Source organism: Aquarana catesbeiana, linkage group LG01 (assembly GCF_042186555.1).
Source record: "Aquarana catesbeiana isolate 2022-GZ linkage group LG01, ASM4218655v1, whole genome shotgun sequence".
NCBI lineage: Eukaryota > Metazoa > Chordata > Amphibia > Anura > Ranidae > Aquarana > Aquarana catesbeiana.
The window spans coordinates 516805681-516830385 of record NC_133324.1 but is presented as its reverse complement, the minus strand read 5'-3'; the positions used below and the strand labels follow the sequence as shown (position 1 = coordinate 516830385).

The 24705-nt window shown below is 45.8% G+C and overlaps 1 protein-coding gene across 2 annotated transcripts in view; it reads right to left on the bottom strand.

Annotated features, from left to right (window-relative positions):
* MISP (mitotic spindle positioning) overlaps positions 1 to 24705 on the bottom strand; it is a 245276-nt gene that overhangs the window by 13236 nt on the left and 207335 nt on the right. The gene's annotated exons all lie outside the window — the stretch shown is intronic.

Here is a 24705-nt window from a genome sequence, read left to right as displayed (position 1 = left end):
TTTTTTTCATTCACCCCACAAAAAAAACCTTACACTGTGTACCAGGCTTTACAATCTAAAAGAGAGGGTCAAGCAATAAGAAAGGTAATTACTGTGAGGAATGAGCTGACAGAAAAAGTAAAAATTAAGTTTATTAGGTGGAGGTGGGATAGGTTTTTCTGAAGACATGAATTTTCAGGGATCGCCTAAAGGCAAACTCAGTATAAGAAAGTCAAACAGATTGTTGTAGAGTGTTCCAGTTGATGAATAAGTCCTTGGAGCAAATAGTGGAGGAAGTGAGAGCAGTTGGTGTTGGGAGGAGCAAAGAGGATGGTTTTGAGATTAGTTTGGATATGTAGGTCAGGGCAAAGTTGTGAATGGCTTTATGTGTTGTTGATAGTATTTTGAATTTTATTTGCTGGGCAAGCAGAAGCCAGTGGAGGGTTTGGCAGAGTGAGGTGGCGAACACTGAACGATTGGTAAGATGGATGTTTTAAATTGGTTACCAGTGTTAAAATGTCAGTGATGCGATTAGTAGCAATGAGTAAATCTTGTCAGGTTCAATTCATGGGCAGTTTGTTGTACTCTGTTTGAGATTTGTGAACTTGAAGATGTTTGGACCAATGTAACTATGTACATAAGGCAGCACAATGGCTAAGTGGTTAGCACTTTTACCTAGCAGCACTAGGGTCATCAGTTTGCATCCCAACCATGACCTTACCTGCATGGGGTTTGCATGTTCTCCCTGTGTCTGCGTGAGTTTTCTCCCATGCTCTAAAAACATGCTGGTAGGTTAATTGGCTCCTGTCTACATTGACCCCAGTAAGTGAGTATGAGTTAGGGAACTTAGATTGTAAGGGCAGGGACTGATGTGGATGTACAATATATATGTAAAGCCAGGGCTTTTTTTCTCAGAGAAAAGGTGTAGGAACTCAACCATGCCCGCCACACACACATACCTGCCAAATGGCATCAAATAGTAGCTCTTCCCTATGCATACAACCCTCCCTCCACTGCCCTCATCTTGCCCCCTCCTTAAAAGCTCCACCATCTTTCATACCTTTGTTGCAGCATACTATACTATGCTACAGTCACTTGCAAGGGAGATCATGCAGTAGGAGCATCAACAATTGGTCACCAGGGAAAAAATGGAGACCACCTAGGGTGCACCTGTTCTGTATCTCCCTTGTCCCTGTCCGGCACCCAGTTGGATCTGCGCAGGAGATCTGACCTGTGGGAGCTACTGGGAGATAAGCTATCACTTGTAAACGCAGAAGCTGGACTTCAGGAATACCAAGTGATAGTGGTGCGCAGGGAACAGAAGACTTGAGCCAGAGGTGGTGGAACTGAGTTCCCCCTAGTTCCTGCTGAAAAAAAGCCCTGTGTAAAGCAGTGCATAAATTGCCAGCACTATATAAATACCTGTTATAAATAAATATATCATACCTGGCAGATCCCCCTGGAAGCTGGAAATTTCGGATGTAGACACTGCTACTCCAGTGATCTCCTCTAGCTTCCAGGTCCCATGCTGACCAGTCAGTCTTATGCATTCTGAACACAGGAGGTTGGCCTTTCAGCTTGGGCAACATTCAGAGAATGTGTTGGATTCTCTAAATTAATGCAAAGCTTTTGGATGGAGTGGAGGGGTAGAGCAGTGATTAGGGAGATTTTCTTTTATTTCCTGTCTAGTAGACGCAACAGGAAGTGAGTATATATGTCCCCAAAGTGAGAGGAATTACCTTCTTATACAGTTGCAACAAGAATGGGCTCATTAAAAACTGTAACTTTACCTATTCTTTATTTGTTTTCTGCTTCTGTTCTTCTGGTGACAACTCTAAAATTTTGCATTCTCCCTGTTTTGGTGATCAGTGGAAGGAATAATGCCCCATCACCGGTGTCAGTGAAAGAAATAGTACCACATTATTGGTGTCAGTGGAAAAAATAGTACCTCATCATACATGTCAGTGAGAGGGGTAGTGTCCCATCATTGGTGTGAGTTGAAAGAATTGCAACAGTCGTTGGTGTCAGTGAGAGAAAATGTGCCCATTATTGGTGTTAGGAGGATTAGCGCTACAAGTGCCAGCTGAATGCAAGAAAAGGGCCACATTAGGCCCGATGGTTGCAATCTGGGGATCACTGGTTTAGCTGCTCAATATGAACCATAAAAACTAAAAAGCAAGCTATAATGATATAATTAGAACAGTTTTTTTAAGTTGTTTATTTAAGTTTTTAAGTTTTTTAACAGTTTTTCTATTGTATTTGATCTATATGTTTTTAAAACGGTTTCTTTTTTATTATGTGGGTAGATAAAGAGACAACACAGCAGACGAGCATTGTTTTGTTAAAAAATGTATGTTTAATTTTCTAATCATCAGTGGGGTCAAACTGATGTTAATTTTCAGTGTTGAGAAAATTTGAAAGAGCAGGATGGAAATTTTTTCTTAAATTATCTGATTTCTAACACTGTACAGGCAGTCCCCGGGTTACAAACAATATAGGGTCTGTAAGTTTGTTCTTAAAGGTGGGTTCTGGCCAGGAAAAAAAAATTTAAAAGTCAGCATCTACAAACACTGTACCTGCTGACTTTAAATAAGCACACTTACCTGTCCTGGATGCCCGCGATGACGGCTGCCCAAGGCCGACCCGTCCCTCAGCTCTTGGGTCCCGGCAACGCCGTCCTAACTAAGGGAAACAGGCAGTGGAGCCTTACGGCTTCACTGCCCATTTCCTACTGCGCATGCACGAGTCGCGCAGGGCTTTGTGAATGGGACGCGATGTGTTGTGGGACACACACAGTTCCCATAACACAAATCAATCTGTAAGTGATTTCGTGCAAGACACAAAACTGCAGATATATAACAAACGTGACCTGTGTGGTGTCAAATAAGCCAGTAGGGGTAAAAATATATGTGATCTAAAAAACACAAAAATACAGTAAAACATAGTCCATAGGTGATGGTGTGATATGAAAATGTGCTAATGCTAATAGCTGAAAGTTCAATATTAAAAATAAAAATAAAAATAAATCTTCAGTGCATAAACCATCAGTGGTGTTCTTACTCAAAAAAAAGTTCATGTATATAGAGTTGAGCAAAGATAATCGACCGTGCCAGATCTGCATGTAATTAAGCTCACATTGCCCTTACCTTCAAATGCTTTAATCAAAGCCTTATGGGAAGTGCTGGATGATGGTGGAAGAGGATGTTCCGAGTGTTGCCTGGTGATAGTGATTACCTTTGAAAAGGTAGATACTCCTACTCAATCCTCAATGCATTATACTCCAGATACTCCGGATACTGGAACTTGTGCCAAAAAAACAGAAGGGACAAAAAAGGGAGGCCTCCAATAGTGTAGTAAAAAACTTCAATATTTATTAAAAAATATAAAAATATAAAAACAAAACTGGAAGCGCACACTGCATGTAATACCTAATGAGGTACAGTGTGTGGCGGTGCGCCGCCGTTACCAAGTGCGAAGCTTCCGGTATACAGTGTCAGAAAAGGGGGTAAACAGGGTTCGGCTGCTGTGTATGTTTGGTTGAGGTTCCGGTTCCGAACCGGAACCTCATTAAAAAATATTTTTATATTTTTTTAATAAATATTGAAGTTTTTTAATACACTATTGGAGGAGGCCTCCTTTTTTTGTCCCTTCTATTTTTTTGGCACAAGTTCCAGTATCCGGAGTATCTGAGTATAATGCATTGGGCATATAATGCATTGAGGATCGAGTAGGAGTATCTACCTTTTCAAAGGTAATCACCATCACCAGACAACACTCGAAACATCCTCTTCCACCATCATCCAGCACTTCCCATAAGGCTTTGATTAAAGCCCTTGAAGGTAAGGGCAATGTGAGCTTAATTACATGCAGATCTGGCACGGTCGATTATCTTTGCTCAACTCTATATACATGAACTTTTTTTTGAGTAAGAACACCACAGATGGTTTATGCACTGAAGATTTATTTTTATTTTTATTTTTAATATTGAACTTTCAGCTATTAGCATTAGCACATTGATTTTTCATATCACACCATCACCTATGGACTATGTTTTACTGTATTTTTGTGTTTTTTAGATCACATATATTTTTACCCCCACTGGCTTATTTGATACCACACAGGTCACGTTTGTTATATATCTGCAGTTTTGTGTCTTGCGCAAAATCACTTACAGATTGATTTGCTCATTTTTTGGTGGTTATGTGTACACTATAGGTTTTGCAGCATCACAGTTTTATTCTTTGCAGTACACGGCAGTTCATGTCCCATTGGATAGTAGCGCAGAGGACCCCTCACGATTATTTTCACAGTTCCCATAACACACCGTGCCCCATTCCCCAGAAGACAATGTGGGGAGGAGAAGACTGAAGATCACCGCGGCGTAGGAAGAGGCAGATTAGGAAGACTGCCTAGCAACAGCCATTTCAGGTGAGTCAAACATTTTTTTTTTTTTTCTCCATTTTTTTAGGAATTTTTTATGCAATTTTTTTTTCTAGAGTGGACCTCCACTTAAAGTTGAATTTGTAAGTCGGAACAGGTACATTTTTTTGGATAGCATAGGGAAGGGTTAACACCCCTGTAACATTTGTTTTGCTGCCTGTGCCCCTGTTCAGAAGATTTCACCTCACTTTCTTTCCCTGTGACAATTGGATTTTGAAAATTTTGGGTTGTTGTGGAAAAAGTATTGGTGATAAAGCTTCAGTGGAGACACCCATGATAGCGTTACAGTAGTGAATTTTCCTTCCTAGGGGTAGATTTCCTCTCACTTCCTGTTGTCTTCCTCCGTTTGTAGGTAGGAGTTGTTTGTAAGTAGGATTTTTGTAACCCGGGGACCTCCTGTATATGGTTTTCATTAAGTCCATTTGTTAAACGACATTCATTGAATGAACTCAGAATTTTTTGTACAAATATTCATAGAAAAGTTTGCAAAAAACCTACTTATGTATGGCCAGCTTAAGAGTGCACTGTCCGAACAGCTGAGTTACTGCTGTGATGACTTATTGGGGTTGAGTCACTAAAGTAGAAAACACTGGGATTGATTTACTAAAGGCAAATAGCAACTGCACTTTGCATATACAGTTGCACTCTCTAAGGGAATTTCTCCACAGCTTAGTAAATGAGGGAAAGCTCTGCTGACTTTCATCATCCAATCATGTGCAAGCAAAAATGCTGTTTTTTAAAAATTTTGCTTGCCCCTCGATGAGTATATTTGTAAAGCTTAATTTCATTTACTAAGCTCCAATGCAAATGCCCTTGCTGAGTGCAAAGTCTATTTTCCTTTTGTAAATCATCCCACTGTTTACCTAGCAAAGTGAATGTTCAACTCCGTAAACAAAAAAAAGCAGTTTTCACTTAGAATCTTCAATCACATGCAAAAAATGTATTTAAATATGCAATATTACTGACCAAGATGTATGTACCTGCTACGACTCTAACATGTTTGAACAAACTACTCAATAAAAAACTTTGAGGAAAAAAAAATATGCAATATATCAAATTTACCTGACTAAAGAGGGTGTAGATGCTCTAAACAGGTGTTCAGAACATCAGCAAGAAAACCCCCTTTCTTTATCGTACATCACGGGACACAGAGCCACAGAAATTAATGTATGGGTTATATGGCACCTTCAGGTGATGGACACTGGCACACCCTAGACAGTAAGTTCAACTCCCCATATAACCCTTCCCCTTACTGGAAGTACCTCAGTTTTTTCGTCAGTGTCTTAGGTGTTGGTCACATGTAAAGATGTGCTGTGCTGAGCTTCACTGGAATATTCCTTTGCTGGGGCAAGCTATGCAACCGGATCCATTCAAAGTGTCTTTTCCAGGCCGAATTGAATGGTACCTGGGCCTCGTGTCGGAAGATACGAGGTTTTGCCTGCAACGCTTCTCTTTTTAGAGAGCTGGACCCGGGGATCCAGTGCTTGGTTTTTTCAGCCATATTAACTGGCGGGGTGCTTTATGGGTCCAGAGGTGTGGATCCCCCGATAAAAAGGGGACCCGGTCCCTGAAGGTTTTTTAAATGGAGCCCACCGTGAGTGGTGAAGACTGAGTCTGTCTGGTTTACCGCAGAACCCTGTAGCTGGATAAGGTAAGTGGAGATTCCTAAGGAATTTTCTAATTCTTATGGGTTTTCTCCTTTAAGTAAAATGTTGTCATGCCTAAAGTCGCCACCGGAGGCTGTCAAACACACGTACCTGATTCCATGCTTGTCAGTCTCACTCTGTGTCATTACAAGCTAAACGCTTCCTCCAGCCCTAGCCCCAGGTAAGATGTTGGAAGGGGGGCTTTTTCTTTTAGAATCCCCCACCTGGTCTGGTTTGTCTTCCCTCTAGGAGGCCGAGGGAGCATGGGTCAGTTGGCGGTATGCTGCGCCGCTCCGACCACCACAGTACGGTGTTTTTTTCCAGCAGCTCTCCTCCTCTTCTCCACCCCAGCCCCCCCGCATGCTGATCCAGTCAGATCGGAGCCCCACTCGCGCAGTAAAGCAGTTCCTTTTGAAAAAAAAGTGAAGGGGGGGCAGTGGGAAGTCGGAGGGAGAGGGGGGTGGGGCTTAACGTGGCCCTGATGAGCTTCAATGTTCACAGACACCGGGGCTGTGTCGGCTATAAGTACACCTTTTGCAGGTGAATTCAGCTGATGGAGGGACACAGAGCAGACGGGGGCATGTGAGTGTTGGTGACACAGGTATTCCCAGGACATGTTTACTTAAGCATCAGCCTGAGCCTTGATAGTAGCGGCAGTTGCTGGACTATTTGCTCAGCAGTGGGTGCATTCTCTGGTAGTACCTCTGCATTTGTGCTTAGCACTATGGGCAGAAGAGGAGGTACAAATACCCCAAAAAATAGGGGCTCAAAGGGATCTCCCTCAGGCTCTGAGGACCCTCCCTCTGCAACACCATCCCCCCCTGAGAGGCCTAGGGAGGCTGGTCAGAGCGAGCCATCGTGGTTGTCAGGGGTTGCAACTGCTTCCGGCATTTCAGCCCCTGTATATATTACTGAGGAGGTTTTCTCCTCAGCCATGATTGGATTGGAGGAAAGATTAGAGGCGAGAGGGAAGATGATTCTCCCTCAGGGGACCGTGAAGAGGCTGATGACTCTTCTTCTGAGGGATCAAGTGGGGAAGGACCTTCTTCAGCTTTACAGGCTGAGAAATTGCTGGTGCAATCTCTTACTGAAATGGTCCGCTCCACATTTAGGCTACCCTTAACTGAGTCGGTTGAAAAGCCCACTTCTTGTTTGGGTTTGCTGAAGCCTCCTCAAGCTTTGCATGCCTTTCCTGTCCATTCATTGCTGGAAAAGCTCATGTATTCTGAGTGGGATCACCCAGATAAGCACTTTTTCCCTCCTAAAAAGTTTTCCACACTTTATCTTTATGGAGGAAAAATTTACAAAGATGTGGTGTATACCAGCAATTGACGCTGCTATATCCTCTGTGAATAAAAGTTTGACTTGTCCTGTCAACAATGCTCAAATGCTTAGAGATCCAACCAATAAAAAGTTGGAATTCCTGTTAAAAAACATTTTTTCTTTGGCAGGTTCAGTAGCTCAACCTGCAGTGGCAGCAATTGGGGTGTGTCAATCCTTGAGAGACCACTTGAAACAGGTGCTCAAGGTTTTCCCTGAGCAGCAGGCCCAGGATTTAGCTGAGCTGCCAGCGGCTTTGTGTCTTGCAATTGACGTAATCAGAGATTCTATTCTTCAGACCTCTCACCTTACGCTTGGGTTGGTGCATATGCGTAGAATCTTATGGTTGAAAAACTGGTCAGCCGCAGCGCCATGTAAAAAGCTGCTGGCTGGGTTTCCTTTCCACGGTAAAAGGCTGTTTGGGGATGATTTGGACAAATATATCCAAAAGATATCAAGTGGGAAAAGTGCCCTTTTGTCAGTTATGAAAAGGAGTAAACATCCCTCATTTAAACGGGCTCTTTCTCCAGTGCCAGGAGCATCAGCCTCCAGGCAGTCACGATGGCCTCCACCATCAGGTTCAAGAGGTAAACCTCAGAGTCAACCCCAGGGACAAAAGAAGTCCTGGGGGAGGAAACCTACAAGACAGAATGCTAAAGCCTCTTTATGAAAGGGCGCCCCCGCTCGCTCGAGTGGGGGGAAGACTGCTTCAGTTCTCAAGGGTCTGGCAAGAGGATTTTCAAGACAGATGGGTGGTCTCCACAATAGCTCTAGGTTACAAACTAGAGTTCTGAGAATTCCCATCTCTCGTTTCCTCAGGTCAAATGTTCCCAAAGATCCAGAGAAAAAGAAGTCTCTCCTTCATGCGTTAGACCAACTTTCATCGCAAAAAGTGATCATGGTGTTCCCCATGGAAGAGCAGGGGTTGGGGTTTTATTCAAACCTTTTCATGGTTCCACAACCAAATGGAGATGTCAGACCCATTCTAGATCTCAAAGATCTAAATCAGTTCCTGGAAATTCGCTCTTTTTGTATGGAATCAATCCAATCAGTAGTCTCCATCCTACAAGGAGGAGAACTTATGGCATCAATCGACATCAAGGATGCATACCTGCATGTACCTATCTTCCCCGCTCATCAGAAATATCTGTGTTTGAAGTGGAAAACCTTCATTTTCAGTTTGTAGCTCTGCCTTTCGGTCTAGCTACTGCACCTCGGGTGTTTACAAAGGTTCTGGCACCTCCTCTGGCCAGATCAAGGGCCCAAGGTATAATGATTATAGCTTACCTAGACAACCTGCTCTTGATAGATCGGTCAGTAGCCCGCTTAGACCAAAGCATGGTCACCACAGTCAACTACCTGGAATACCTATGTTGGGTCCTCAACCTAGAGGAATCTTCTTTAAAGCCAGTAAGAAGGCTAGAGTACTTTGGTCTGGTTTTAGATACAACCTAGAAGAGGGTGTTTTATACCCCAGACAAAGATCAGCGCCATAAAGGAGTTGGTTTCATGTAGTCAGGGCGAAGAAGGGTCCTTCTATTCGCCTTTGCATGAGATTGTTGAGAAAGATGGTGGCTTCTTTCGAAGCGGTTCCCTATGCTCAGTTTCATTCGAGACTGCTGCAGAACAGTATCCTGTCTGCCTGGAATAAGAAGGTCCAGGCGCTAGATTTTCCGATGCGTTTGTCGCCAAAAGTGCACCAGAGCCAGAGTTGGTGGTTGATATCTGAGAATCTGCAGAAGGGGAAATCCTTCTTACCAGTTACCTGGAAGGTGGTAACAACAGATGCCAGCTTTTCGGGTTGGGGAGCAGTCCTGGAAGAGACAACTGTCCAAGGGAAAAGGTCCAGAACCGAAAGGACCTTGCCCATCAACATTCTAGAGATTCGGGCAGTGTACCTAGCCCTAAAGGTCTGGACATTCAGATTTCGGAATTGTCCTGTCAGGATCCAGTCTGACAATGCCACAGCAGTGGCTTATATCAATCACCAAGGGGGCACCAGAAGTCGTGCAGCCTAGGGAGAGGTAAACCATATCCTAACCTGGGCAGAAAAGCATGTGCCGTGCATATCGGCAATCTTCATTCCAGGGGTAGAGAATTGGCAGGCGGACTTCTTAAGTCGACAGTAGTTGTTTGCAGGGGAATGGACTCTTCACCCCGACATCTTCCGGGCTATATGCCAAAGACAGGGGATCCCGGACGTAGATCTGTTTGCGTCCAGGTTCAAGAACAAAGTCGACAACTTTGTGTCAAGAACAAGGGATCCACTCGCCTACAGAACAGATGCGTTGGTGACTCCGTGGGATCAGTTCTCACTGATTTATGCATTACCTCCTATTCTGCTGCTACCCCGACTTCTTTGCAGGATCAAGCAGGAAAAGAAGTCAGTAGTTCTTGTGACCCCAGCGTGGCCCAGAAGATCTTGGTATGCAGAGATCGTAAAAATGGTGGTAGGGGCCCTATGGCCCCTACCACCACGTCCAGACCTGCTATCGCAGGGACCAGTGTTCCATCCTACCTTACAAACGCTAAATTTAGATTTGGCTATTGAAATCCACATTCTGAAGAATCGTGGGCTTTCAGGCTCAGTGATATCTACCTTGATTAATGCAAGGAAGCCAGCTTCCAGAGTCATTTATTATGGAGTCTGGAAGGCATATGTTTCCTGGTGTGAATCCAGGGGTTGGCATCCCAGAAAGTATGCCATAGGTAGAATCCTTGCCTTCCTGCAAATGGGGTTAGAAATGAAGCTGGCCTTGAATACCATCAAAGGCCAGGTCTCGGCCTTATCGATTTTGTTTCAACGACCACTTGCTTCGCATTCTTTGGTCCGAAACTTTATACAGGGGGTAACGCAGCCTAATCCACCGGATAGAGCACCCCTGAACCCTTGGGACTTGAATTTAATTCTGTCTGTGTTACAGAAACAGGCTTTTGAGCCTATACGACATATTCCCTTAGTCCTGTTGACAAGGAAGCTAGTTTTTCTTATAGCCATATCTTCTGCAAGAAGGGTATCAGAATTGGCTGCTCTTTCTTGTACAGAGCTATATTTAATCATTCACAAGGATAGAGTAGTGTTGCGTCCTCATCCTAGCTTTCTGCCAAAGGTAGTTTCAGGTTTTTATCTAAACCAGGATATTGTTCTATCTTCATTTTTTACAGAACCCTGTTCTACGGAAGAAAAGTCACTACATTCTCTGGATGTAGTGAGAGCAGTCAAAATCTATTTGGAAACCACTGCTCAGATTCGGAAAACTGATGCTTTGTTTGTGTTGCCTGAAGGTCCTAGGAAACGACAGGCAGCGTCGAAATCTACTATTGCTAAGTGGATTTGGCAAGTAATTATTCAAGCTTATGGTTTGAAGAGGAAAGTTCCACCTTTTCAAATCAAAGTGCACTCCACCAGGGCTGTTAGTGCATTGTGGGCAGTGCATCACCAAGCCTCCATGGCTCAAATCTGCAAGGCCGCAACTTGGTGTTCAGTCCATACATTCACCAGATTCTATCAGGTGGATGTAAGAAGACATGAGGATCTCGCCTTTGGGGGCAGTGTGCTGAGGACAGCAGTATAGGTCCTCAGGTCTGATTGCACCCTACTTTTGTTTGTGTCTCCCTCCCCTCAGATAGCATTGCTCTGGGACGTCCCATATAGTAATTACTGTGGCTCTGTGTCCCGTGATGTACAATAAAGAAAATAGGATTTTTTTATGGTTACACGTGTATTGCTTTGCGACAAAACTGAGGTACTTCCAGTAAGGGGAGGAGTTATATGGGGAGTTGAACTTCATGTCTAGGGTGTGCCAGTGTCCATCACCTGAAGGTGCCATATAACCCATACAGTAATTACTGTGGCTCTGTGTCCTGTGAAGTACTCCAAGAAAAGGATTTTACAGGTAAGCTGTTATAAAAATCCTATTTTTAAACCCCTCAAAGGTTTTCAGCTAAACAACTTCCATCACTGGTCTCTGCGTTCTCCATAGATCATCAGTTATGATGCATGGTCAATAGCAATTCTGAGTGTAATGGACTGTCTCTTAGCCATGACCCTGAATAGTAACAGAGACCCAGCAGGGAACTTAAAGAGGAGCTCCAGTCTCCTGTGTAAAGATTAAAGGTCAGAAGATTCAAAAACAGTAGCTGCTGACTTTTAATAAACAGTCACTCACCTTTCCCATGATCCAGTGATGGGCTCACCCCAGCCGTTTTCTCCTCGTGTCATCTGTCCTCGGCGTCGCCATCCTAACTGTAGGTACCCGGCTGGGACAGCTTGCAGCTTTACAGCCTGGTGCCCACTGTGCATGTGCAAGCCGTGCTGCGCATTGTAAATAATCCCACACTCTTCTGCGCCTGTCATGTGTCCCAGAAGACTGCAGAGAGGGAGAGGGGAAGGAGAACTTCTGCTTCCAATCGCCTAGGCAGTCAGAGCGGAAGTGGGAGCAAGTACCTATCAAAACCTGTGGACAGGTACACGCTTCCCGAGAACAAAAAACAATGCGTAGGACTTTTTCAGTTGCCAACTGTAATTCCAAGTAGGAAAGGATGAGTACTCGGATTATAAAAATATTCAAAGTTTATTTAACAACATAGTTAAAATCTCAAAAAGTATGTGCAATCAAGTGGATATATTATTCCCCCATAGGCTGGATACCTAAAGTGTGTACATATACAAAGAGATCTGTCTGTAAGGAAATGGATGAGAGATAATTCTTCCATATGCAGGGTCAGACGCAGGAATCAGTGTACCGTCACCAATAGTGATCGCTACGCATTTCACCAATTTTCCTCAGTGCATCCTATTGGTATTTTATATACCAAGCCAGGATGAGAATTATGGAGGAAAAGGGGCAAGAGAGGGCCACGCATATTCATTTCAAAATGGGGGAGAACATGTATCAGGGTCAGTGCAGCTAGAGAGGGGCCTCGCTATGGCATAGCTTTAGAAAAAGTAGAAAACAGTGGGCTCCTGGTTCAGAATTCAGATATCACTGTGTAATCATAAGTGAACAAATCGTCCCACATGCAGTTAACCTTTTAGGTGCTTAGGAAATGAGTTCTCCCAGACCGGTCCTAGCTGTGACCTCCATTACCTCACAGGAGATGAGTGACATGTCCCAGCCTCCCCCCTCCCAAATGAGAGATTTCACAAGCAGGGGCCAGGGAGGAGGTCTTAAAGCAACTTCCCTTTTGGGTGGAGTTCTGCTTTAATCTGGCTCTTCTTCATCATAAACTATAATATCTGTTTAGGGAGGAATTGGTCTTTATTAGTGAGAATACAACAAGGAATGCATTTGCATAGCTCTCCTCTGTTAACTCAGCCTTTTCTTGCTACAAAGGGAATAACAAACTGGCAAGTACTGATAAGATACATGCATACCAATGGGCAATCTCCCAAGATCAGCTACTCCAGACTGTTCCCCAGTGACTTTTTTTGAGGGCACTAGTAAGGCACTTTTTCTCTGAATGTCCTGTGGTTATCTATTCCTGATCATGCATAGTTGAAGAATTGTTCAGTTAAGCGTAGACTAGACAATGACAGGGGCATTGAAGCAATACATCATCGTACAGTAATCACAAAGACATTGGGGTGACGCTCAAAGCAGCTGATCACAGATTCATACAAACAATGTTTGGGATGTTTGAGTAACTGAATTTGCTTTAGTTTACTTAAGCCCCATACACACGATAGGACTTTCTACAAACTTTCCCTTGGATTTTTGTACAAAGGGCGTTGGCCAGAAGTTTGTCTTGCATACAGACGGCAGGACTTTTCCAGCCAACTTTCACCAAATCACGTGGTTTTTCAGCTCTTTACCACCACCCTTTGGTCAACTTGTGTATTGTTGTCTGATTTTGTGTCAATCTCGCCACTTTTATCGGCAAGATTGACACCTTGCGAGCCGGGTTCACACTGGTGTGGGGATCCGAGTTGAATCCCCGCCAATGCCAGGCACTGTGTTTGGTATGAATCATGAGGGGGAATTCCATGCCAAATTTTAAATAAAAAACCGGCATGGGTTCCCCACCATGGGCACACCAGGCCCTTAGATCTGGTATGGATTCCAAGGGGAACCCCCTACGCTGAAAAAACGGCGTAGGGGTCCCCCCAAAATCCATACCAGACCCTTATCTGAGCACGCAGCATGGCCGGTCAGGAAAGGGGGTGGGGACGAGCGAGCGCCCCCCCTCCTGAGCTGTACCAGGCTGCATGCCCTCAACATGGGGGGTGGGTGCTTTGGGGGAGGGGGCGCCCTGTGGCCCCCCCACCCCAAAGCACCTTGTCCCCATGTTGATGAGGACAAGGGCCTCTTCCCGACAACCCTGGCCGTTGGTTGTCGGGGCCTGCAGGCAGGGGGCTTATCGGAATCCGGGAGCCCCCCACCCTATGTGAATGAATATGGGGTACATGGAATATGGGGTACATGGTATACCCATTCACCTAGGGAAAAAAGTGTCACTAAAAAAACACAGTACATAGGTTTTTAAAGTAATTTATTAGGCAGCTCCGGGGGTCTTCTTCCAACACCGGGGGGTCTTCTTCCGACTTCGGGAGTCTTCTGACGACTTTGGGGGTCTCTCTGGCCTCTTCTCCCTCTCTCCGGTGACATCTCCGCGCTCTCTGGTTCTTTTCCGGTGCCTTCTTCCTTCTGCCGGGCTCCTCCGCTATCTTCTGCTCTTTTGCCGTTCTTTTGCTACCGGAGGAGCCCGGACATCTGGATCGTCTTCTTCCCTCTTCTCTTCCAGAGATGTTGACACGACGCTCTCTCCGGCTGTAATGCTGTCTGTGCGCTCTGCTATGACTTATATAGGCGGTGACCCCGCCCCCCCATGACATCACAGTCCCGGGGCATGGTGGGACTGTGAGGTCATAAGGGGGCGTGGTCATGTCATCCACACACACAGCAGGGAGACATCGCAGGATCCTGGGGACAAGGTAAATAACTTTTCCTGGATCCTGTGATGAAATCCCTATTGTGGCTCGGGGTTACCGCTTTTGGTAATGAAGATTCACCCCGAGCCACACTCGGGATTACCACCAGGGAGGTTAAAGCAGTTGTAATGTCCAATTTTTTTTAATTAACCGCTTGCCGACCAGCACATGCCGATATACGTCGGCAGTATGGCACTGGTGGGCAAAAGGGCGTACAGGTATGTCCCCTTTAGGAAGCGGTGCTGTGGGTGCACCCTCAGGGCCCATAGAGGCTTCTGGACTGTCCACCAGTGCTGCTCTGGGGCTTTCTTCTTAAGGGCCTGCAAGGGGCAGAGGCTTGAGTACAGGCAGAGGCAGGAACCATCCATTGGGGACTTTTTGCACAGGTGGAATATCCACGGATTCTGGTTCTTCTCTCTCTCCAACAAGTTTGGTAGAGCAATCGCCACTTAGCACTAGGGGTGGAACGGATCAAAAAACTCACAGATCGGATCGATCCTTGGATCAGAGTCATGGGTCGGATCATTTTCGGATCAGCAAAAAAAAAAAAAAGACAAATCTTGTTACACCCACCGGATTTTTGGATTTAACAGCTATTTTCAACACAAAACGGAGCTTATATGCATAAATACAGTATTTGTAGATCGGACGGACTGTTTAGATGTTAAATTTTAAAAGCAACAGCAAACCTGCTGACCTTACATGGTTGCTAATGTGACAGAACACCTCTGATTTTCACAGAGTCACAGGGTCTTAGCAGGTTGTGGTGAAGTGACTTCTTAATGGGGTTGGGTCCCTCCGAGACCATGTCACATACTGGAGTTGAAGGAAAGGGATGCTTCTTCTTATCAGATAGGGATGCACTCCCATCTAAGATCCAGCTTACTGTCTCTTTCGCCTTTTCTGTTCTTCACCAACTTCTCCCCCCCCCAGACGCAACGGCAGCTCCTCTAGGGCGGAATCCTCAGCCAAGTCCTTGTGTCTATCCAGCACCACCTGCTTGGCTCTCTGTGTTCATGCACTCAAGTGCTGGGCGTGCAAGATGGAGAGCACTCTGAAGAGCCCAGTAAGAGATCTACAGGTAAGTGACTGTAACGTTCAAACATCAGGAAGAACAGAACATGGCCTGTGGCTTGGTGTACCATATTATTGTAGGCCTACACTATGGCTACAACGTACCGGTGCCATCGATCTATATGACCCTGCTCAAGAGTCTGCAACATGCCCAACAGGGTGTGATTGAACCGTTCACAAGCTGCATTGCTCTGCGGGTAATAAGGGGTGGTATGTGACTTCCGCGAGTATACGTTTGGGACAGCCATATGGTTAGACCACATGTTCCCAAAACAAATAAGCTATGGTCAAGACTCTTTGGTCCTTGGTGGGGACTACCAGGGCCATCTTTAAGGCAAGTCAAAAGGGGCGGCAGTCTTTAAGGCAAGTCAAAAGGGGCAGCCGCCCTGGGCCCTGTCGTTGTTGTGGGGCCAAAAGCAGCTGCTTCATACTTGCCAACTATCCCAGTTTAAATTCCCTCGTCTCTTGAGGTTTTAGTCCTGTGCTGTGTTCTGATATCTCAGTGTGAAGTTCTGTTACTAATGCTGCCCAGCTCTGCCCTATTGTTGTGCACAGATGACTCACCTGCAGACCCTGTGTTTACATGTAAATACAGGCATTGATACAGTGCCTTGCAAAAGTATTCACCCCCCTTGGCTTTTTACCTATCGTGTTACATTACGGCCTTTAGTTCAATGTTTTTTTTAATCTGAATTATATGTGATGGATCAGAACACAATAGTCTAAGTTGGTGAAGTAAAATTAGAAAAATATATACATAAAACTATTTTTCAGAAATAAAAAACTGATAATTGGCATGTGCGTATGTATTCACCCCCTTTGTTATGAAGCCCATAAAAACCTGTACCACTCTGTGTGTGATTTGAGGCTAGGACAGAGGTTCACCTTCCAGCAGGACAATGACCCCAAACACACTGCTAAAGCAACACTTGAGTGATTTAAGGGGAAACATGTAAATGTGTTGGAATGGCCTAGTCAAAGCCCAGACCTTAATCCAATAGAAAATCTGTGGTCAGACTTAAAGATTGCTGTTCACAAGCGCAATCCATCCAACTTGAAGGAGCTGGAACAGTTTTGCAAGGAGGAATGGGCAAAAATCCTAGTGGTAAGATGTAGCAGGCTCATAGAGACTTATTCAAAGCGACTTGGAGCTGTGATAGCCGCAAAAGGTGGCTCTACAAAGTATTGACTTTAGGGGGGTGAGTAGTTATGCACGTTGACTTTTTCTGTTATTTTGTCCTATTTGTTGTTTGCTTCACAATATAAAAAAAAAAAAAAAAATCTTCAAAGTTGTGGGCATGTTCTGTAAATTAAATGATGCAAATCCTCAAACAATCCAAGTTAATTCCAGGTTGGGAGGCAACAAAACATGAAAAATGCCAAGGGGGTGAATACTTTTGCAATTAATGGTACTGCTGTGTATCTGCTAAAGGGCAGCACGTTTCTGTGGTGTCAGGAAAGCGATTTTTCATGCATTCCCGACACACACAAATGTGAAAGCAGGCTAAATGTCTCAGTTACATTGGTGGTCAGTGTAAATCTTCTCATTACATTGGTGCTTGGTGTAGAATCCTTTCATTCATACTAGTGGCCAGTGTGAAGGTCCCCCTTACATTGGTGGTCAGTGTAAATCCCTCCTTAAATTGGTGGTTACTGTGAATGCTTTTATTACATTAGTGGTCAGTGTAAACCCCTATTACATTAGTGGTCAGTGTAAACCCTTCTTACATTGGTGGCCAGTGTTGAAACTGCTCTTTATATTGGTAGTCGGTAAAAAAAAAATCAGCATTGCCATTGATCAGACCCTCCCCTCTCCCCAGCACTGCCAATGATCCCAGGAGCCCTAGGATCCCTAATGCCGCGTACACACGATCGGACTTCTCATCGGAAAAAGATATGATGGCTTTTCCAACGGGATTCCGCTCAAGTTTGCCTTGCATACACACGGTCACGCAAAAGTTTGTTGAACTTACGACCGTCAAGAACGCGTTGACGTACAACACTACGACGAGCCGAGAAATTGAAGTTCAATGCTTCCGAGCACGCGTCGAATTGTTTCCGAGCATGTGTAGAAATTTTGCGTGTCGGAATTGCCACAGATGATCGCATTTTCGGATAGGAACTTTTCCCGACCAAAAAATTGAGAACATGCTATCAATCTTTTGCTGGCTGGAATTCGGCCAGCAAAAGTCTGATTGAGCATACACACCGTCGCATTTTCCAACGAAGAACTCTCATCGGTATTTTGCGGGCCAAAATTCAGATCGTGTGTACGCAGCATAAGAGTTTTCTGTCTATTAATGGGTCCCCTAACCTAGTCCATGGTGTGCAGGCAGTGAGGAGATTATGTGCTGTAACCTCTAGCAACCAATCAGTAAGCAGTAATGATGTGCATTAACCTCTAGCAACCAATCAGTGAGCAGCATTGATGTACAGTAATCTCTAGCAAACAATCAACAAGCAGAAATCATTTGCTGTAACCTCTAGCAACCAGTCAGTGAGTGGTAATGATACACTGTAACCTCTGGCAACCAATCGCAATCGCTGCCTGATCTGATTCAGTTAACGGATTTTGAGTCTAGCTGCTATCCAATCAATATTAAAGACGGCCCTGGGGACTACCACAACGATCTTGGTGAAGTGGTCAACAAAGACTAGGGCATAACAATACCCTGAGAGGGAGCTGAAGATCGTCAGCAAGTCCATTATGATCAGCTCAATGAGCTCCAAGGTAGCAATGGCCATGGGTGAAGTGTTTTTGGGAGGAGTTTTATGCATGGAACAGGATGCACATTCCCAGCAAGCCCTTTGGACCCTTTCTGCCAGTCCTGGGCAAAAAAATTATCTCCTCACCAGGGCCTCTGTTCGCTCGACTCCGAAGTGCCCACTTGCAGCATGCAGAACTTGACAGGTCTGAAGATTGTACAACTGGGGAACCACAATTTGCATTGTCCCACTGTTCGGTAGGGATGCGTGCCAGACGATAAAGCACATTTCCCCATGTCTGAAGCCAATTCCTCACAGTGTTGGACAGCCTCTGACATTCTCAGGAAGATGGCTTGTGCGTCACAATAGAAAGCGCTACACCTGCATGAGATTGGGGTCTTTTTGTTGAATCAGAGCCCACTCCTGTTGATCTTCGCAGGTTTTACCTGGGGTTCTGCGGCCTGCTTTCTGAGGGAACAAGAAGAGGCTGCCACAGGAAAGTCAGGGGCTACCTCCACATTTGATCGTCTTGAATCTATGTCCTCCAAGGATGTTCTATCGGATAACTGAAAAGATCATCCACATGTATGCCATCCATGTAGCCACTAATTACTGTATAAATGTCACTGTCAGGGAAGGGGTTAAGACTAGGGGCGATCAAGGGGTTAAATGTGTTCCCTCAGTGTGTGTTCTAACTGTGGGAGGATGGGACTGGCTGGGGGAGGAAACAGATCGCTGTTCCTAAATACTAGGAACACACGATCTGTCTCTACTCCCCTGACAGAACCGAGATTTGTGTGTTTACACACACAGATCCCCGTTCTGGCTCTGTCAGGAGCGATTGCGGGTGCCCAGCGGACATGCGCATTGGCTCCTAAGTGACGCGGTGCACGCGCCCCCCTACGCCCCTTAAAGCAGCCGCCATACAGCTATGGCGATTCGAGCAGGGGTGCCATACCGCCGCCAACAAACAACGGTGGGCGGTCGGTAAGTGGTTAAACTGAGTAGAGGGTTCTTTACTGTAAGAGCGGTAAGAATGTGGAATTCTCTTACACAAGCAGTGGTTTCAGCAGGGAGCATAGATAATTAAAAAAACTATTAGAAAGGCACCTGAGCGACCATAACATACAGATATACAATGTAATACGGACATAAAAGCACACACGTAGGTTGGACTTGATGGACTCTTTCTTTCAACCTCACCAACTATGTAACTATGTAACTACGTCTGTTAAGTATTCCTGCCTTGTAGTGCCAGTCAGGTGACCCACCTTTGCTCCAAAGTCCCCAGTTTGCCTGTTTCTAGGTAGGTAAGAGGGGTGTTATCCATGAAAACATTTATTTCTGCCCCCATGAGGTATTCTGCAAATTTCTCGATGATGGCCCACACCAGGGCAAGCAACTCCAGCTTGAAGGAGTTATAGTTATGGGGATTCCTCTCAGTGGGCCGCAGACAATAGCTCGTGTATGCGATCACATGCTTAAGCTCGTCCTGCTGTTTGGCCAGGACAGCCCCCAGACCCTGTAAGCTCCCATCCGTATATACTCAAAAAGATTTAGAGTAATCCACATATGCCAGTAGAGGTGCCAATGTCAGTTTTGGTTTGAGAGCTTCAGAGACTTGTTGCTGGGGTTCTTGTCACTGGGACTGGATTTAGGGTGAAAGACCCCCTTTTTTCTGAGAAGAATGGCCGCTCAGTAGCTGAAAGAGAGAGGCGTGGATTTGCCTAAACTTAGGGAGGAACCGCCAATAGTATTCCACCAGCCCCAGAAAAGAGCACAGCTCAGTAATAGTCTTTGGGGAGTGCCAATCCTGTACTGCCTGAACTTTGGTGGGGTCTGGAAAGACCCCCCAGCTTCCACAATGTGCTCCAGGTACTGTATTTTCTGACTCATTAGGCAGGACTTACTGGGCTGGAACTATAATCCGTACTAGGTAAACAGGTTTTGGAGAAAATGTTGATATCATCCAGGTAGACTAAAGCCGTGTACACACGGGCGAACTTTTCAGCATCAAACGTCCGACGGTCTTTCCGACGGACTTTCAATGGAGTTACAACGGACTTTCGGACGACTTACCCACACACCAACGGGCTAAAGTCTGTTCGAAAGTCAGTTGGTATGAACGTGATGACGTACGAAGGGACTAGAATAAGGAAGTTCATAGCCAGTATCCAATAGCTGCCCTTGCATCCTTTTTTGTCCGTCGGACTAGCATAGAGACGAACAGATTTTTCGACCAGACTCGAGTCCGTCGGAAAGATTTGAAACATGTTCCAAATCTAAAGTCCATCTGATTTTCGACAGGTCCAATGAAGCCCACACACGGTCGGATTGTTCAACGGATTTGTTCCGTCGGACCAGTCTGGTCGAAAAAAGTCCGCCCGTGTGTACACGGCATAACAGTCTCAAAATTGAAATCTCCCAAACATCTCTCCATCAAGTGCTGGAACGTACTGGGGGCATTGCTTAGTCCAAAAGGCATGTGATTAATCTTGAATAGTCCCAGGGGCATGACAAAGGCAGTCTTTTCATGATCTTGGCCCCTTACTGGGACTTGCTAGTAGCCACTTGCCAGGACAAGGTTACAGAAAAAATTGTCTTGACCCAGTGCCACGAGCGACTCCTCCACCCTGGGCAATCGATAGGCATCCCGGTGAGTACAGGCATTTAGCTTGCAGTAAACCACACAGAATTGCTGAATTCTGACCTTTTTTCATACTAGGACAACGGGGGTGGCCCATGGACTATGGCATTCCCGAATTATCCCACTCTACAGCATGTTACGGATGAAGTCCTTGACCTTCAGGCACAGGGCTGTAGGAATATGATAGTACCACTGTTGGGTGGAGCGTTCCCTGCATGAATCAGGTGGTGCCTCTGTGCAGCCGTAGTCATCAGGCCTGGTAGCAAAGACCAGTAGGTGCTTCTCCAGCAGTTGATGAAGTAGCTGCTGTTGGGGTAGAAGATAATCCCGGGAAAGGAATAGCCATCTGTTCCAGCAGTGATTTGTATTGTGGCTCATTAAAGGCGCTCGTGGCCACCTGTAATGGTGCACAGATCACTTCCACCCCTGGCTGGGCATCTGAGATAGAGTGGCGGCACACTGCATACATGTCTGCTATGATGGTATGGTTAGGGAGCAGGATCGGGAAGGTCCCTAGATTGATAAGCTGAACCAACACCTTTTCCTTTGTCAACTTTGGATAAGGTGTGGGTGACCAGCCACTCCCCCGTTGTTACTAGGCTCCACCATTAACATGGCCCTTTACAGTTTCTTGTGAGCCCCAATGGGCAGAGACCAAACTACCTCTTGGAGGGGTGCTAGGAGTAACTTTTGCTTAGGGGAGGGTGTATGGACAACCCCCTCTTGCTCAGGTTTCTTTCTTGCTGCTCTCTGGTAAACCTCGTAGGCCCGGATAGCATTAAGCCAGACAGCTCGCAGACCAAAGTCCCCCTGTGCACTGGCCTGAATGCTCAAACTTGTCCAGAAAGCGGAGCAAGCATAAATCTTTCAAGACGTTTATGCCCAGGACAATAAGTACTGCTGAGGTCACTGGGCTCACTGAGTCACCACAATTCCTACTCACTCCACTACCTAGTCATCTATTTGTATCTTCACCCAGGTAACACCTTCCACCAGGATGGGCAGGCTGTTGGCCACCTTGAGGGACAGCCAAAAGGGGTCCAGCGTAGAACTCGTACTCCATGACAGTGACCTCAGATCCCATGTCGATCAGGCAAGGGACCTCTTGCCCATTGACGAGGGCTTTCACCACTGAGCTTGGTGCGACCATAGTCTCTGATCTGATGGGATCTTGCTTGTGCTGATGGTCCTGGGGGTCATCCCTCTGCCCAGGAGCAACTAGTTAAATGGCAGCCTCTGGGTGTTCTTCTATTTAGCCTCACCACAGTACCTAGCTACATGTCCAAAGTGGCCATACCGCCAGCACTTCTAGTGTCCACCCAGATCTCTCCACAATGGATTCTCGCCCTTAGAGGGGTGTGCTGAATCATATTTGAATGTGGACATCTCTTGCTTCAAGGAAGCCACATCCTGGGTGAGCTCCCATATGGCCATCTGTCAGGCCGACGGGCGATGGAGCCGAGGCCTCATCTTTCAGGTGTAGCCACTTTGTCACCGCCATGGTTGCTTCCGCATCTTCCTGTTCCTGTGCAACTGCGTCCACTACAATATTGTTAAATGAGAAGGTGCATTGCGCTTTGACTCGCTCCTGTAGGGCTCTCTTGACTGGCCCAGCTTTCATTCCCACCACAAACTGATCTCTCAGTAGTTTGTCTAAAGTGGTTATGCAGCTGTGTACATCCTTCTTCTCTAGGTGCTTCCACAGATTCTGGAGCGCTACCATGAACTGGGTGAGACTTTCGTCCTCTTGTTGCCCACGGATGAAGAACTTCCACCTTAACTCCGGTATGCCACATTGTCTCCGAACAGGCCTTCCAGACATGCTACAATTTGTTCCAGACTGGACCGGTCTTTTTATGGTAGCACCATCACAACTCAGCAGGCGTCATTCTCTATTGAGTTGATGGCCAGCTCCGTGATCAGCAGGAACCTGATAGAGGCACGCAGCAATCTCAAAACTCCCCTTCCACTCAAGAAATTATTGGACCCTTTAAACTTAGGCACCAGGGCCAAGGCTGCTCCTAAATATGCCACGATGGTCCCCGTTTCTCTGTATGCACCCTCTGCGAAGAGGGGCATATTCTGTAGACTGCCACCAAGTGTAGGTAGGTTCAGTATGATACGGTGGGTAGAAAATACACGGAGTCCAGGTGCAGTAACAGGAATATATTGTAACAGAAGGCCAGAAACAAGCCTGGCGGGAAGGCAACCCAGCCAGTAGCACTCACAAGTCTCAACAGCGATGGTACAATAGATTTAAGGCGCCAACAGCTGCTGAGCCCTGACACCGTGGTCAGTTTACGTGCCTCCATCATCCGCAGCCCTCCTGTCCGCCTATGTGCTCCTGTGTCCTCCTCCCCTCCTGTCTGCTCTTGTGTCACTGCCCCCTCAGCTCCTGCTGCTCTCATAACTGTTAAAATGTTATATAAGCCCCTCTGTGTCCTAATAACAAGTGCTCCTGTATGTGTGCTTTATTTAAAAAATGCCTTCTTTACCAGATTCCACAGCGGTTCCTCCGCGATCATGTGACGGCTGGCTCTCTCTCTACTCTGCTCCTCGCCTCCTGGCTGATGTCAGTGGGGGAATCTCGGCCCTGCCCATTGCATCTGTCAGGCGAGCAGAGGAAAGAGCTGGCCGGTGACGTGATTGCAAGGAACCGCTGTAAAATATGGTAAAGGAGTCATTTTTTAAATAAAGCACACAGACAGGAGCACTTGTTATTAGGACACAGAGGGGCTTATATAAAGTTATATAAGTGGGTTAACAAACACTTTAATGCATTTTCTGCATTAAGGTAAAAAACCTTCCACTACCTCCCCCTCCCCAAAACACTTTCCTGAGTCCTCTATTGTGCTTGGCCCAGCTGTAGGCCTGCTCCCCTCTCTTCCTCAGAAGTCTCTGAGAGCAGGGAGAGCTATTGGTTCCTGCTGCTGTCAGTCATATCATGTGAGGGGGAAGTGGGGGGGCAGGGCCAAGCCACGATGTGTGTATCTATAGAAGCAAACAGCCTGGCTCAGGAACCCTTGGAGAAGAGGAGGAGCAGACAGCGCAGCCAGGGGCCTGAAAAAGAAGAGGTGAGTGACCAATCTGTGCAATATCCTTACACAGAGCAGGTAAGTATAACATTTTTATTATGAGTTTTATATCACTCTAAAACATGTTAGCTGGAGTTTGCTTCAAAGGCTAAGTTCACATTTGGTCACTTTTTTTTTCTTCTAAATTCCAGCTCCTCTATGTACCAATATAGCATTCATGTACTTTTATCAACGCTTTCCATAAAAGAGGGGGAGGTGTTTTGGAGCATTTTCACTCATTACACACAGGGGAGCCCATCCACCTGAATGGGCTGCCCTACACACAGCAATCACCCCAAAGAAGCTTCAGAACTTTTTTTTAGATTGGAGCTTGGTGCATTTTTTACTGCGATTTTTGGTGCAGCGCATTTCTGAAATGCAAGGGAACGGACAGATGTAAATGAAGCCTCATTGTTCTTGTGTTACCGCACCAATTTCATTTTCAGGCCCCATTCACATCTAGCATAGTGGGAGCGAACGTTTTGTGGCTCGTTTTTCCTCTGACACGCATAGGGCAGCCCGTTGATTTCAATTGGCTGTGCTATATGTGGCTTATGGGATATTTTGGCATTTTGTGGGTTGCGTATTTTTTACTGTGCGTTTTGCAGCAAATGCATGTTGGTTCCTGCTATGCAGAGATGTGAACAGGGCTTGACAGCTGAGTGTTTCTGTCCACTCCTTCCTATGTACTTGTATAAAGATGGCCACACACTATGCAATCTGATTGTATATTGTGTATTTAGTGAGAAGAGTGATCACTGATTGATTGCATCTCATTTAGAAAATGTGCAGCTGGGAATGGTAGGGTGGATGATGCAGGGTGTGTGCTAATGAGGTCAGCTGGTCAACTCCTTCCTGTGTCATAACCTATAGTCTGTAAGGAAGTAA